Here is a 14,604-nt window from a genome sequence, read left to right as displayed (position 1 = left end):
TTGTGTTTATTGTTTTCTTCGGAGTGCAGAAGGTTTTTATCTTTATGAGGTCCGTATAGTTCATTTTTGCTTTTAATTCTCTTACCTTTGGAGATGTGTCATGTAAGAAATTGCCGCAGATGAGGTAAGAGAGGGTCTGTCTTTTCTCTTCTAGAGTTTTTACAGATTCCTGACTCACATTCAGGTCTTTATCCTTTTTAAGTTTATTTTGAGATATCTCTAAGGAATTGGTCTAGCTTCTTTTTTCTACATGTTGTTACCAGTTCTCCCAACAACATTTGTTAAAGAATCTGTTGTTTTCCCATTGGATACTGTTTCCTGCTTTGTGGAAGATTAGTGAGCCATATATATTTGGGTCTGATTCTGGGTTCTATATTTTATTCCATTGGCCTGTGTGTCTGTGTGCCCATACCGTACTGTCTTAATTACAGGTTTGTAGCAGAAGCTAAATTCCGAGATTGTGATGCATCGTGTTTTGGTTTTAGACTTCAATAATACTTTGGATATTCGGGGTCCTTTGTGATTCCACATAAATGTTAGGATTGTTTGTTCTAGCTTTAAAATAATGCTGACACAATGTTGATGTGGATTGCAGTGAATATGCCGATTGCTTTGGGTAGTATTGACATTTTAACAATAATTATTCTTCTAATCCACGAACATGGAAGATTTTCCCATTTCTTTGTGTCTTCTTCAATTTCCTTCATAACCATTCTATAGTTTTCAGCATAATTTTTTTATATCTTTGGATAGGTGTCTTTGTTATTTAGATTATACGTATTTTATGGTGCTGGCGCAATTGTGAATGCGATCAATTTCTTGATATCTCTCTGTTTTTCATTATTCGTGTATGAAAATGCAGCGGGTTTCTGTACATTGATTTTGTACCCTGCGACTTTGCTGAATTCATGTTTCAGTTCTAGGAGATTTTTGTTGCGGTCTGTGAGGTTTTCCATGTAGAGTATCATGTGGTCTCTGAAGAGTGAAAGTTCGACTTCATCTTTGCCATTTTGATGCCATTTATTTCATTTTGTTGTATGAATTCTGGTTTCGGGAATTCCAAAACTACGTTCAACAACAGTGGTGAGAGTGGACATCTTTGTCATGTTCCTGATCTCAGGAGGAAAACTTTCATTTTTTTCCCCAGGAGGATGATACTAGCTATGGGCTTTTATCATCAATGGCTTTTATCATGTGTACTTATGTATGTTCCTTCTATTCCAACTTTCGTGAAAGTGTTTATTAAGAAAGTTTGCTGTGTTTTGTCAAATGCTTTTTCTGCCTGTATTGACAGAATCATGTGGTTCTTGTTCTTTTAGTAATGTGATATATCATATTGATTGATTTGCAAATATTGAACCAGCCCTATAGCCCAGGAAGGAATCCCATTTGACCATGGTGAATATTTTCATATGCTGTGTGTTTGATTTGCCAGTATCTTCTTGAGAATTTTTGCATCCTTATTCATCAGGCATATTGTTCTGTAGTCTTTTTTTTCTTGGTCTCTGGTTTCGGAGTCAAGGTAAAGCTGTCTTCGTAGAATGAGTCTGGAAGTTTCCCTTTCATTTCTATTCTTTAGAACACATTGAGTAAGAAAAGTATTAACTCTGCTTTAGCTATCTGGTGGTGTCCCCCAAGGAAGAATGTGGTCCAGAAAATGAGGTAAAATGACTAGGACAACTCCCTGGAAAGATGATCGTCCCAGGAATAAGATACAGATAGATAAGAAACACAAAAGAGTGGGGCAAAGGAAAGCTTCTGTCGTCTACAGTGGGAACCCAAAAGCAAGATGCCCGAGTTCTTACTTCAGAAAGAGAGGGAAAGCTTCTGGAGTTCACTGTTTTCCCTTGCCATCCTGTCAGTGGATAGAGAAGACAGTGATTCCAAGGTAACAGGCTTGTGTTGCAGGCGAAAGTTCAAATGTTTAGAACAGGGCTGGGGTGCTGTAATTCTTGAAAGGTCTCTTTCTGTGCTAAGCAGGTCCTCGAGAATCCTGCCCATGGTGAAGCAACTGCTCTTCAGAATGAAATCTTTAATGGCCAGGGAGGGAAACAAGTTGGCTAGCCATTATTTCTTATACCAGCCAACCAAACACCATGTACTCTCAGGAAGGCAATCCTTCCTTTGGGATCTCAGAAACTGCTCTTGTTTAGCACAGACCAGATTCAGAGCTGGTTAGGAGTGGCCAGCACACACTATGTGGGGGACAGCCTCATTGTCCTTGCCTGAGACCCAATACAGGGTTATCCCTATGGTCAGGATAATCAGAATGGCTAGAAACAGAGCAAAAGTGTTTCAGTTCACCACATTATGGAATCAAGCTGAGACGGAAATATCTACCTCCACATGCTTCTTATCCCAGAAGAGAGGATAGCTCCCTCCCAATATCGGTGACGCTGACTCCACATAGGCATTCCTCCTGGGCAATTTGAAATGCCCTGGGCTTAACTTTGTCCACAGAGGACAGAAAGTCAATTGTTGAGGGATCCTGTGGCCGAAGGGACCCCGCAGTGACAAGAATATAGCCTGACACTCCAGTTAAAAGTAGAAAAAATGGTTCTGAGACACTGTCCTGAGTGGACACCAGGGAGAACTTTTTTGGAAAAGAGCAACAGGATGGAGGATACAGAGAAGACCAAAGTTCTTTCTTACTTAACACGAGAGAATGCGATAGAGCAATGAATGAAGCAACGAACGAGCACGGTATCCTGACAGAATGGTTGCCTCAGGAGTAAGAACCATGTATGGGCTAGTACCAAGGGAGACTTCCTGCACTGTTTCTTCAGACAGGGGTGGAAATTTTCTGGCATTGGCTTTTGTTGCCCTGTCCTTTGAAGCCAGTAGTGACACCTAGTTACCAGCTTTTGGCTCAGGTATTTGGAGAGTGGCTCTGCTGTAGCAGTGCTTTAGTGGGCGGTGTCCGGCATGTGGCACATCCTGAAGAATATTGCCAATGGATGAAGAGTCTGCTCTGCATGGTGAAGGCATCTGTAGCCACCAATGGTTGGTGTTCTGTTGTCAAACTGATGAAGAGTGGCGGTGATGGTTGGGGTGGTCCATAGCCCAAGACAAAGAAAGATTTCCTTAAGACAACTTTCATAAAAAGAAGGTGATTTTATTAAATGATGGGGACAGAACCCACATGCAGGAAGAACTGCACTGGGGTCCTGAAGGGTAACTCATTATTACACACCATCAGGATGGCAGGGCATCAGGGATAGGGTAAGTCTCTAAGCAGTGTTGGAAGCAAGTTTTCAGCACCTTGAGGGGCTAAGTGTGGCTAGGGAAATGCCACTTAATAAAACCCAAGTCATGAGATCCATTGAATGTATATCGGGGGTGCTTAAGCTTGGAGTAAGACTGCCAGCTTATATCTTGGGCCATTTGAATTAATAGAAGTTGACCTGCAGGGCCCTCGTTGTTGGGATAATGTTACGCTAAGGTTGTCTTTTGACCCTAGCAAAGTGTCATCACCATCATTGAGCAGCTGAGCTTCTAGAAGGAGCTCACTCTGTCCGTTTCAGGGACTTGTCAGTGGGCTATAGGCAGTAAGGGAATTTCATTTGCATTTGCTGTATCACACATTACCATGGCAAGTGCTTAAGCCCCTTTTCCCTCTACTTGGGTTGTCAAGAGTGTCCACAGAAAAACAATAATATCCCCCCCCCCCGGGGTGGGAAGAGGGGCTAGCTTGTGCTTTATCCCTCAGTCTGCCTTATGCTCCCTCATCATATCCTCACTGAATAACGTCAACCCTGAAACCTTGAAGACTGATGAAGGTAGAAGGTTTCATCTTCTGTAGCTTCGTTGTACTGGGTAGAGGCGTAAGTCGTCCTAACCTATATGGATCCTTATTGGTTTCTTAAGCAACATGTAAAAGAGTTACAAAAGGCAGGGGCAGCTGAATTCAAAGTGGGCTTTCTTGAGTAGAAAGTCTCATCGTTTGGCAAGTAATTGTAGTGATGGAGTCGGCACCAGGCAGATAGGCATGGGAGAACCCTGCAAAGCCTAGTTAGAAAAACAAGAGAGAAGCCCAAAGTCCTTTGGTAGTTGACAAACACGCTCAAGTCCAGGAGTGTAGCCAGTCACTAAAGGAAAGAGAGGCATTGTTTAAATCAATTGAAGTATTCATGTCAGTCAGAAATCCAGAATTCTCTCGGTGGTAATCTAGAATGTATACACAATATTTTGTCAGATCAGATTCCAAACCCCGTGTCTACCAGTGCTGCCAGTGAGGTTTTTAGATGTGAGGTTTGAAGCATCCTCAGATGGAAGTGGGAACAGGCAGCAGGAATCCGATTGGTCTTTCCAGTTGGGAACTCAAATGTCTGCAGTGATCCTTCGAATGGCCCATCTGTAAGAAGGAAACGTTAGTAGGAATTGAGAAAGGAAAGTGAAAAAGAAAGGTGGGACCATCCTAAGAGAGGTTTGAGGTCTCGTACAGGTTCCTCGGAATAATAAGGCACACTCGTTTGCCCACTGACTTCCTGTAAAGTGGGTAGAGGTTTTGTTTCGATACGGGAGCCCATGAAGATTGCCCCTCTAAATGATTGCAGTTGGAAGACATAATATGATGCATTAAGGGCTTTTTATTTCAGAGTTAAATCCCCTGTTGCATGAGATTCCATCCTGTGAATAAACCAGGTCTTGGGGGTTTATATGGGGTGAGTTTCGAGTAACTGTCAGATCAGGTGTAGGGAGGACATCGTTTGCATACTTAGAGATTTACAAATTAACTCAGCTACAAGTGAATACTAGAGCACTGTCCCTTGATAGGTATACAGTGAGAAAAGACTTTGCATACAGTTGTTGGGGAAACCCATCCCATTTTCAAGCTGTTTAAAGATTATACCCAGGGTGGGTCTTATTACTATGCCCACAGAACAACAAGGTTGTCCATACCTGTGGTACTGTGACAGGATCTCTCAAGGTTACTTCACGTGTAGTTTAGGCAAACATTTAAAGACACCTAGGATTTAACATCTGTAAATGTGCATTGCTGAAATGTAGATTTTCTCTCTAAAAGCCCTCATTGCCCAAAAGTAGCCATCCAGACTAATTCATTTGCAAAACACCACTTGAAAAACTTGGCCTCATTTATTTCCATAAACTCTGCAAGAAGAGTCATTGATCCTAAGGATCTTTGAAAGTGTATTTTGCTGGAATCCCTTCTAAGGTATCTCCAGACTGAATTTTTATAGCCTATCCAGGCCAGAAAGTTTTCAAATTCTTGTATTTCTCCTAAAAGTGGTTTTTTTGTGAGTTTCCTACAAGACCAAAAAGGTTTTGTGAGAGAAGAACAATACCAAGTGTTAAAGTCTCAGAAATAGTGTTAGAGATCTGATGAGACTTCAGGATGACGCAACTGACAAGGGCATTCGGTTCTTTCTGTGGCATATAACACTGTGATACAAAGAATATCAAGTGAAGACCTTAGAGCAGAACCAATTAAAACTTGAGCATTGCCTGTCTTTGAGCAGTTACAGCATTAACCCAAGCAAGAGAACCTAAGGTTTACCATTGACAACGCTTCTCCAAGCAACTTAGCATACATGCCACATAAAAAGGCCTAATTGGTCAAAAAGACTTCATTTACAATTGAATTCTTGGGAAAGTTCGTTCAAGCCTTAGGAAGTGATAGAGCACATCCTAGATAGAATTACAGATCATTTCCAATGTGAAACTTTAAATTATTGGGGCACTGGGGTGGCTCTGTTGGTTAGACGTCTGACTGCAGCTCGGGTCATAATCTCGTGGTTTGTGAATTCCAGGCCCACGTCACACTCTGTGCTGACAGCTTGGAGCCTGGAGCCTGGTTCAGATTCTGTGCCTCCCTATCTGCCCTTCCCCTGCTCATGTTCTATCTCTCTGAATTTCAAAAATAAATGATAAAAAATAAAATTTAAGTTGATATTTAACCGAGACGGCAAGACGAGATTCCAAAGGCAAATAGGGAACATTTTATAGTTGTTAGCAAAACCTAACTCCTTTACCATTGAGAAGTTTTCGGTTTAAGTCATCAGACTTGACAAAGAACATATCCAAAGCTTTGGTTTTCCTGGCATACAAAAGACAAAGAAAAAAACAAAACAAAACTTTGTTTACATTTTCTTATGAAGAGCAGATCAACAATCCAGGAAAACTTTGTCTTTCCAAAACATAAGAAAACAGGATTTTAAACTTATATCAGTGTAGTAAAATCCGTAGACGGCAAACTTAGTCCAGCTTTACCACCCATAAAATTCCTTTCCAAAGATTTCCCTTCATGAACCTGGTACAACTTTCCTTTGCCTTCAGGTTTTGTCCCAAGTCAGTTCTTTCCAAACAACCCATTTAATCCAATTTTCTTTCTTTTACCCTCAACAAAAAATGTATTGCCATTCTTTGTATCTTTCTTACAACCTCCTATTTTCCAACAAAACTGCTTTCCTTATTTCCATCAGTCTTAGCAGAATTTTAACTTTTAGAACCTTAGTCTCCAATGAAAACTTAATAAGCAGTTGAGAACTCTTTGCACCAGAATTCTTTAGATGGCTAATTCATGAGTCAGTTAAGCACAAAGCATGTTTTCAAATAGGTCCAAATAGCCTTAGTTCCTATGCATTAAGGAGTTCCTCTGCATAAGTTCCTGTGCATTAAAAGCACAGAGGCGACTGGGTGACTCAGTCGTTAAGTGTCCGACTGCGGCTCGGGTCACGATCTAGCCGTTCATGGGTTCGAGCCCTACGTCGGGCTCTGTGTTGACTGCTCAGAGCCTGGAGGCTGCTTCGGTTTTATGTCTCCTTCTCACTCTGCACCTCCCCCACTCACACTCTGTTTCTCTGTCTTTTCTCTCTTCAAAAAGGATAAACATAAAAAGTAGAAAAGAAAGAAGTTAAAAGACCACTTCTATGTCCAATAATGAAAGATTTCCCCTGCAATCTCTTTGGAAAGGACATAGATGTCCCATGAACGTCTTGTCATTCACCGTGTAAACTTAAAAGCACAAGTCTAAAGTCTCAGGTTTCCAAAGACTTTGAAAGTTATCTTCAGAATTACCCAAGTAATTAACCATTTAAGACAGTTGAAATTAACCATTATTTCAAGTCCTCATTTGGTGACAAATTGCAATCGAGATCCATTGAGCATATTTGACCTTTCATAAAGATTGATAGAATAAATTTTCACACTGAATGCTGATAACTCTAAAGACAAGTCTATCTTAATGAAACCAGCAAACTTCATTTAGCTGAAACACGGAATTGGTTCACCTACACCCACAGAAAAGACCTACACTCATTTGTTCCACCGTTCAGTTTTTACCAGAGATGTCAGTGGGCTCCAAGAACCTGAAGTGCGTGGTGCAAGGGAATGCTCTTTTTCCCTTGATATTTAGCGTGGGAAGAGGGGCCGATGGTGCCTAAGGCACTGAGGGTGGTAAGGGAACCAGTTCTATAGGCCCCACACAAGCTGGCACAGAAACAGGAGGAAGGGGATGGGAAAGGCAGAAGATTTGGGGTGCCAGCAGAAGGCAGAGAAGGAAAATTTCCCGGGTCTAATCTTGTCAGCTGGGACAGAAGAGCTGACACCATGTCTTTTGTTCCACCAAAGTGGAATAAGGCAGTTCAAGTCAGGCCGGAAAAGACAGGGAATTTCCCCGAAATTAGTGGATTTTCAGCAGCTGCCTGGGAAATTTCCTTAAAAGTCTCCATCTTGAGGTAACCTGAGCACAGTTGTCTCCAGTTATAGCCCCTAACTCACGAAAGGAATGAGGGAGAGGCCCTCATATCTATCATGCAGAGAGGAAGCGTCCGTGTTACCCTTTCAAGGATTGCCTCTCTTACCTTCAGTGACTGAGTTCTGAGTTCTCTCAGGAGGAGGCCTATTTAGACAAATTTCATCCAACATATCAAGGGGGAGCTCACTTGCTTAGCTACTGACCAAACACATTCTGCAAGAAGCCCCTGTGTCCCATTAGCCACCAAGGGCTGGACCTAGGGCAACAGCCGTCCATTTGCCCTGTTTAGTAAAGCCATGCAGTGTTACAGGATCAGTCCTTTCCACATTTTGCAAACCCAACTGTTTCCAGTGGGTTCAAAAGGCATCCTAAGGGAGAATCCTTGCGGACCAAAGAGGAACTCCCATGTTCCACCTCGAGAGAAAAGGGGAGAGAGAAGGTCCATTACCCTTAGAATCCATCCCGACTCCCCAGTAGCATCCCCCACACAGAATATGTCAGGGGTTCCCGAAGTGTCAAAGCGACCCGAGACATCCCTTGAACAAAATCACTATGACTGCCAACCAGGTGGCGAAGGGCTCCTGAAGGAGGGATGCTAGCCTCCCCACCCCCACCGGCTTCCCCATTGCATTCTAGACAACAGATGGGTGCCTGACTTACAGACCCGCGTCTCCTTTGCTGAGAAGGCAGAGAAGTAACTGCCATTTTCAACCCATGGAAATACTAGAAGAGTTTGACAAGGGGAAATGACCCAATTTTAAGTAGTAGTTAATAGAGGACATTGAGGGAAAACAGAAAAGAGAGAAATCCATCATGATATAAGTGACATTCTGACCCGCGTAGTCTTCACAGCGAACCTCCCTAGGAAATGGCGCCCTGTTGGGTTTTAATTCAGTCAGGTACTGGTTTCGGTCAGCTCTCAGTGGAGATCTGGCATGCAGAAGAGGCTACCCCAGAGATACGGAGGGGGTCACATTAGATCAATGAGGAGGAATCCTCACACACGGGAGTCTTAAGATTGGCAGACATGGTAGTCACTTAAGTGGCTGTCCACTGCCCAAGACAGACAACTTTAGACACGGAAAGGAATAAAGAGAGGGCGTCAAGTTTCTGCATCTCACTGCCATTCTGGCCAAGGCCCTAACTTCCAACCAAAAGGCAGGCTTTCTCCTCCCCGTAGAGTCGCCGCAGCCTCGAGGATTGCAGCCAGAGCAATCCCCGCAAAAGTGTTCCCATAAGACCCTACTTCTCAAAAATCCTCTGAAATGAGAGTAAATGAAAGAGAAAACATACCAAATTGACACTGAAGCACAGAGTCAAGGTGAGAAGATTCGAAGCCCCACATTCGGACACCAAAATGCTGATATTTGGGGATGATGGTGGACTGGTCCACAGCTGATGACCAACACAGAATTCTGGAAGACGTCTTTGGTGAAAAAGGTGGCTTTCTTAATGCCTGGAAGAGCTGTGCTGGGGTCCTACAGCTAACTCATCATTATATTCCTTCAGGTTGGCAGGAGGTCAGGGATAGAATAAGAAATTTTGGAAGCAAGGTTTCCTGCACCTTCAGGGCATAACTCTTGGGAAACACTATTAACCCTTAATGAAACGTGTCATGAGACCCTTTAGATGTAGATCAGGGACCGTAAGTTGGATCCCGTGTCCCAAGTTGATTGCCCGTGTATATCGGGGAAACTGAGGGAAAGGAAGTGGACTTACAAGGTCCTGGATGTTGGGGTAATGTTAGGCTACAGTTCTCTTTTGCCCCCGTCAAAGTGCCATTATCTAGGCAGCTGAGCTCTTGGAGGTCACTGTGCTGGTTTCAAGGTGTTGTCAAAGGCCTAAAGGCATAAGGAATTTAATTTTTCCCGTGCCTTTGTTTCCGACATTAGCACGGCAAGGGCTTAAGCCCCTGTTCTTGGGTAGCAGGGGTGTCCAAGGGATATTCCTCAGATCCCCCATGGGGTGGCAGGGGGCGGCTAACTTGCGGTTTACTCTCAGTCGGGCTCATGCTCCATAACTCTTACCATGCCAACTGCCGCCTTTTAAGCACCAAGTGATAAGTGAAAGGGGGTCAATGGATCTTTTTGTAAATCAGCAAATGGTTGCTTTCAGGTAGCATGGTAGCAGAATGGGAGCTCTCCACCATTCCCTGGGTTTACACTGAGTTATGGACAAGCCCAATGTGCCTGGTGGGAACCAATAAAGACAGAAAATCAGCAAGTGTTGGGGTGCCTGGGTAGCTCAGTGGGTTAAGCAGCTGACTCTTGATTTCGGGTCAGGTCATGATCTCAAGGTCATGAATTGAAGCCCTGCATCTGGCTTTCAACTCATGGCATGAAGCCTGCTTTGGATCCTCTCACCCTCTTTCTGCCCCAACCTTGATCAGTATCTTAGGAAATTACAAGACAAAGGCAATGTTAACAGTCTCATCTCCAGAAAACTACTCAATTTCCTGATGGGCCTGTATCACTCACCTCTCCATAGTGATGGGGGGGGGGGGGAATAAAGGCAAGAAGGAAATGTCAGATCAAATAGGATTACCTAGGGTGCCTTGGTGGCTCAGTGGGTTAAACTTCCGACTTTGGCCCAGCTCATGATCTCAGGGTTCCTGAGTTCCAGCCCCATGTCGGGTTCTGTGCTAACACCTCAGAGCCTGAAGACTGCTTCGCATGCTGTCGCTCTCTCTCTCTGTGTCCCTCCCAGACTCATTCTCTCCTCCTCTCTGTCTCTCTCCCAAAAAGGAAATAAACATTCAAAACATTAAATTTGAATTTTTTTGTAATCTGTAGTAGTTGACCATTATTTGAAGCTGGCAGAGGAAAATTGTTCTCCAAGATCTTCCTATCTTAATTGCTTTCCTAGAGGGAGAAATTACCTTAGTTTGACAAAAGCTCGGCTTCCATTGATCTGTGAGTCTTTAGCTGATGAAGGTCTCCTTGGAAACTTGCCTTTAGACTTTACCTTCCCCAAACCCCTAGGGTATAACCAGACTTCATAAGCCCAGTGCAGGCAGCTCTTCCTGCCCACAGGTCCTATTCCACTGCTTTAATAAAATCACCTCTGTGCACCAAAGAAGTCTTCAAGAATGCTTTCCGGGACGTCAGCTCTTAACCACACAAACCACACCATCACCCCGCAAAATTTTATCACGCTATACCTGAGATCCCTTCTGCAAGCTCTGTACATTCTTACCTCAGGTCAAGAAGTCTTTTGGCCTTCACCTGTCTTCCAGCTCTTTCCTTCAATGTATAAAGGCAGGGGTAATTAGGTGATGGTGTTGCCTCGGAGCTAACACTTACATGAGTGGAACCGGGCTCTGGTCTTGTCCACTTTGATCCTTTTCTTGGCTGACCAGCTCTGAGATTGCAATGTGCAAAGGCAACACTTCAGCTATTAGGAGTGCAGGCATTTCAGGCAGCAGGGGGAAGGTGTCAGCAAGGTGACCATTGGCATGCCTACCACAGCCTACCAAGCACCAGGTTCTCAATAAGATGATAATGCTCCCTCAGTGATATTAGAAAGAGATTTGTCCAGGTGGGACAAAGGTGTGGGAGCTTGCTGCCAACTGCTGGGATATTGCTGTCTGGGTGGCAGCTGCATTGCTCCTGACTCCTTCCTGCTGATATATTCATTTTGCCCTAGAAGGAAGGCAGGCTGCTTTTCACCCGGCCTTCTGTCCGCAGGCAAACCTCTTGTGCTCAATGCTTTCCAACGCACTGGGGTACCTGCTTCCTGTTGCCGGTGTAAGTTTTCCAGGGAAGCCCATGAAGCACTAATTTTCCAAGCTTTCCCACATCCAGGGAACCTGATATAAAAAAGTTGACAATTAAAAATCAGAAGGGTGGCTTCCAGACTCCTGCTACCAAACACCACAAGGAAGAACTTGCCAATAAATAAAAATGATGATTATGATGATAATCATAACCACAATAATAACAAGTGAGAAGAAAAACACTAAGTGCCTAAGTTTTTCACCTCAGATGAGAATGGAATGAAACTGGGACTGCGAACATGAGCACCATTTCTCAGGCAAGCTATTTGTCCTGAGAGTAAGAAGGAAAAACTGTGGGGTTGGGATGTAAGGAAGCACTAGTCACAAGAGCACTGCATCCTGAGCTAAGTAGGGCAGGAAGTCTTCTGGCTCTGGCCATCCACTTACAACCAGTGGGCAAAGGCACTCGCGACCTATCTCAATGTTGGCTTCTTTGTGCTGGCTGGCAGCCATGTCTGTGGAATTGGGTTCTGGTCCCCGTGTCCTTGAATGGACTGTCTGCCATACCACCTGGGGTAAACAATGCTCATGCTCCAACACTGGACTTCTCACCATGTGGTTACCTCACAGCGACCTGTGGGACAGGGTCACAACAGCCCGCAGGCTAACAAGCACACAGGTCTCAGGGAGGGCAATGTTTCCTTGGGAATCGCCATGTGTTAGCTGCTTGTGAATGCTGGCCACTCTCTGAGTAACAGTCACATGATTACTGACTCTGACCTCTGATCTCCAACTTCCCATTCACAGGAGTGAAGATGGCTCCCTCCCAGTAACACTTGCCCCACTTCAGAAGACTTTTTGCCTTCTCTTGCCAAGAGAGGTGTCACAGGTGAGCCCATGCAGAACCCATTGTCCGCGCTCCCCTGTATCTAAGGCAACGTTGCAGGACTCCACAATTAAAATCGTAGAGACATATTTCCAGGCTAAGAATCTCAATCATTCACTGGAATACTTGTTTAGAAAGGGATCAAGGGAGTCAGAAGGGATGCAGTTGGGTCCAAACCCTGTCCCAGATAATGGAATAATCTGTGAATGAAGTGACTGGCACGATTCCCCAGGGAAGCTTGGGGTCCTATGACTATGGAAAACCTGTGGGGGTATAGAGCAAAGAACATATTTTAGCTACACTTGGGAGCCTGAATGTAGCAAAAGAAACCCTACATCTCACATCAGTGTCAGGGGTTGGGCACTTGCCAGCTTTGCAGCTTTTCCTATCCTTGGGTAAAAGCAGTGGTGATCTGGAGGGCAGAGTCACAATAGGAGTTGATACCCCAGTCTGTAGGACTGGGTTTGTTTCTATTTAGTTTTTTGAGTCATTTCTTTGACGTTCACCTGCTGGCGAAACAACTGGGCATGCATGATCCCTGAGAGTCTCCGAAGGCAGCATTTTAAAGCAGTCTATGGCAGGGCAAAGAACTCAGTAATAGTCCCTGCACAACAAGAGACTTCAACACCCCACTTTTTGAGGAGGACATGTTTTCATTGATATCGGAAATTAGTTGTTCGGAGGGTTGAAAACAACCTTCATGTGTGCTCACTGGGAGTTAATCTGCCCTATCTGTAATGAGGAAGAATGAAATCAAGTCATTGGCAGCAATGTAGATGGAACGGGAAGGTTGTATGCTGAGCGACATAAGTCTGCCAGAGAAGGATAGGTATATGTTTTCACTCACATGTGCTTCTTGAGAAGCTTAAGAGAAGAATGTGGGGGAAGGGAAGGGGAAAAAGAGTTACAGAGAGGGTTGGAGGCAAACCATAAGAGACTCTTAAATAGAGACAACAAATGGAGTGTTGATGGGTGGTGGGGGGAGAGAAAATGGGTGATGGCCATTGAAAAGGGCAGTTGGAATAAGTACTGGGTGTTTTAAGAAGCCAATTTATCAATAAACTATGAAAAAAAGAATAATTTTTTTTCAGCCCTATGTGATTTTTTTCTTTACTTCTGAATGTGGCCTTAAATGCCCCATCTCTATCAGTTTTGCCACAGCAGTGAGACCAACTGTCTCCCAATATCACCTGCCCATTCCCACAGGCAAGCCTCTTATGCTTCACACATTCATGTCCCCAGTACCTCCTTTTCCCAAGGTATATCTGGAAGACACCAGAACACCAGTTCCTCAAGCGATTCCAAATTGATGGGAACATGGCAAGACTCCACCAATAAAACTGGAGACAAAGGTTGCCCGACTCCAGCACAGAATGTCTCCCAATGAACACACAGTGAGGATAAGTGAAAGGAAATTGAAAGATACACTGAGGGCTAAGGCTCTTCATCTAAGATGAGAACAGAAAGAAGCTGGAGCTGTTACTAGCACAACTCCCTGGGCAAGTTTGGGTTCCAAGGAGTGAAAAAGACTTGTTGGCATGAAGAGAAATGGAACACCCACTAACTATACCAGGGAGTTCCGTGAGCAACGTCATGCACCCCAACGTCAATATGGTCAGCAAAGTGTCAAGCTCTGGCCACGTTTCAAGCCATTCCCATCTGTGGATATAAAGGCCCTTGTGACTCACAGGTAGGCTCTTGCTCCTGGCCAATCTTCAGGTTCAGGCTCTGGTATTTTAGTCTTGGCGCATTGTGCCCCAACCTTCTCAGTGAATGAACTTTACACGCACGAACCCTGTCTCGGCGGGTAGGTAGCTCAGGCTTTCCTGAAAAGGGTAGGTAGAGAACAGGGCAATGGTCCCATTTTGAATAAAGTGAAACAAATTCTCAATGCAAAGATCTATTGTAAGTTCTGACCGAAGCCAATGTTTTTGGTAGGTGTTTCAGAATAAACATTTCCTTTCTACAAGGAGTCACCCATGGCCTTGGGCCTCATTTCACTGTGCAAAACTTGTCTTGCCAAAGTATTTGCTCTGCTTCAGTATCTTCAGAGAAGTCTTTTAAAAGACAAAATTCCCACAAATTAAAGAAAACCCATCTTCTGGAGGAGCTTTCTCGTTCTTCCTGACAAGTTAACGAGAGAAAGGTCCAGTCTTACATAATTATAGACTCTTGTCTTAGGGCTCACTACATAGGGCATTCTGAGGTGGGCACAACGGCCAGCACAGAGGTTCGGAGAGCATGCCTGATGCCAGAGGAGTTATTTTTGCAAGTGTATGGTTACTC

At 44.1% G+C, this 14,604-nt stretch overlaps 1 long non-coding RNA gene across 1 annotated transcript; it reads right to left on the bottom strand.

Moving 5' to 3' along the window:
- Window positions 1-3,052: 3,052 nt before the first annotated feature.
- On the bottom strand, window positions 3,053-14,174 carry LOC122201862. The gene is made up of 3 exons (XR_006194351.1): window positions 14,007-14,174; window positions 10,913-11,525; window positions 3,053-4,354 (listed from the first exon to the last, which is right to left on the bottom strand). It is a non-coding gene; the product is annotated as an uncharacterized LOC122201862 (long non-coding RNA).
- Between the last annotated feature and the right edge of the window lie 430 nt (window positions 14,175-14,604).

The sequence above is a fragment of the Panthera leo genome, chromosome D2 (assembly GCF_018350215.1).
Source record: "Panthera leo isolate Ple1 chromosome D2, P.leo_Ple1_pat1.1, whole genome shotgun sequence".
Lineage (NCBI taxonomy): Eukaryota > Metazoa > Chordata > Mammalia > Carnivora > Felidae > Panthera > Panthera leo.
Note: the sequence above shows the minus strand (reverse complement) of the source record. Positions and strands in the feature narration are given on the sequence as shown.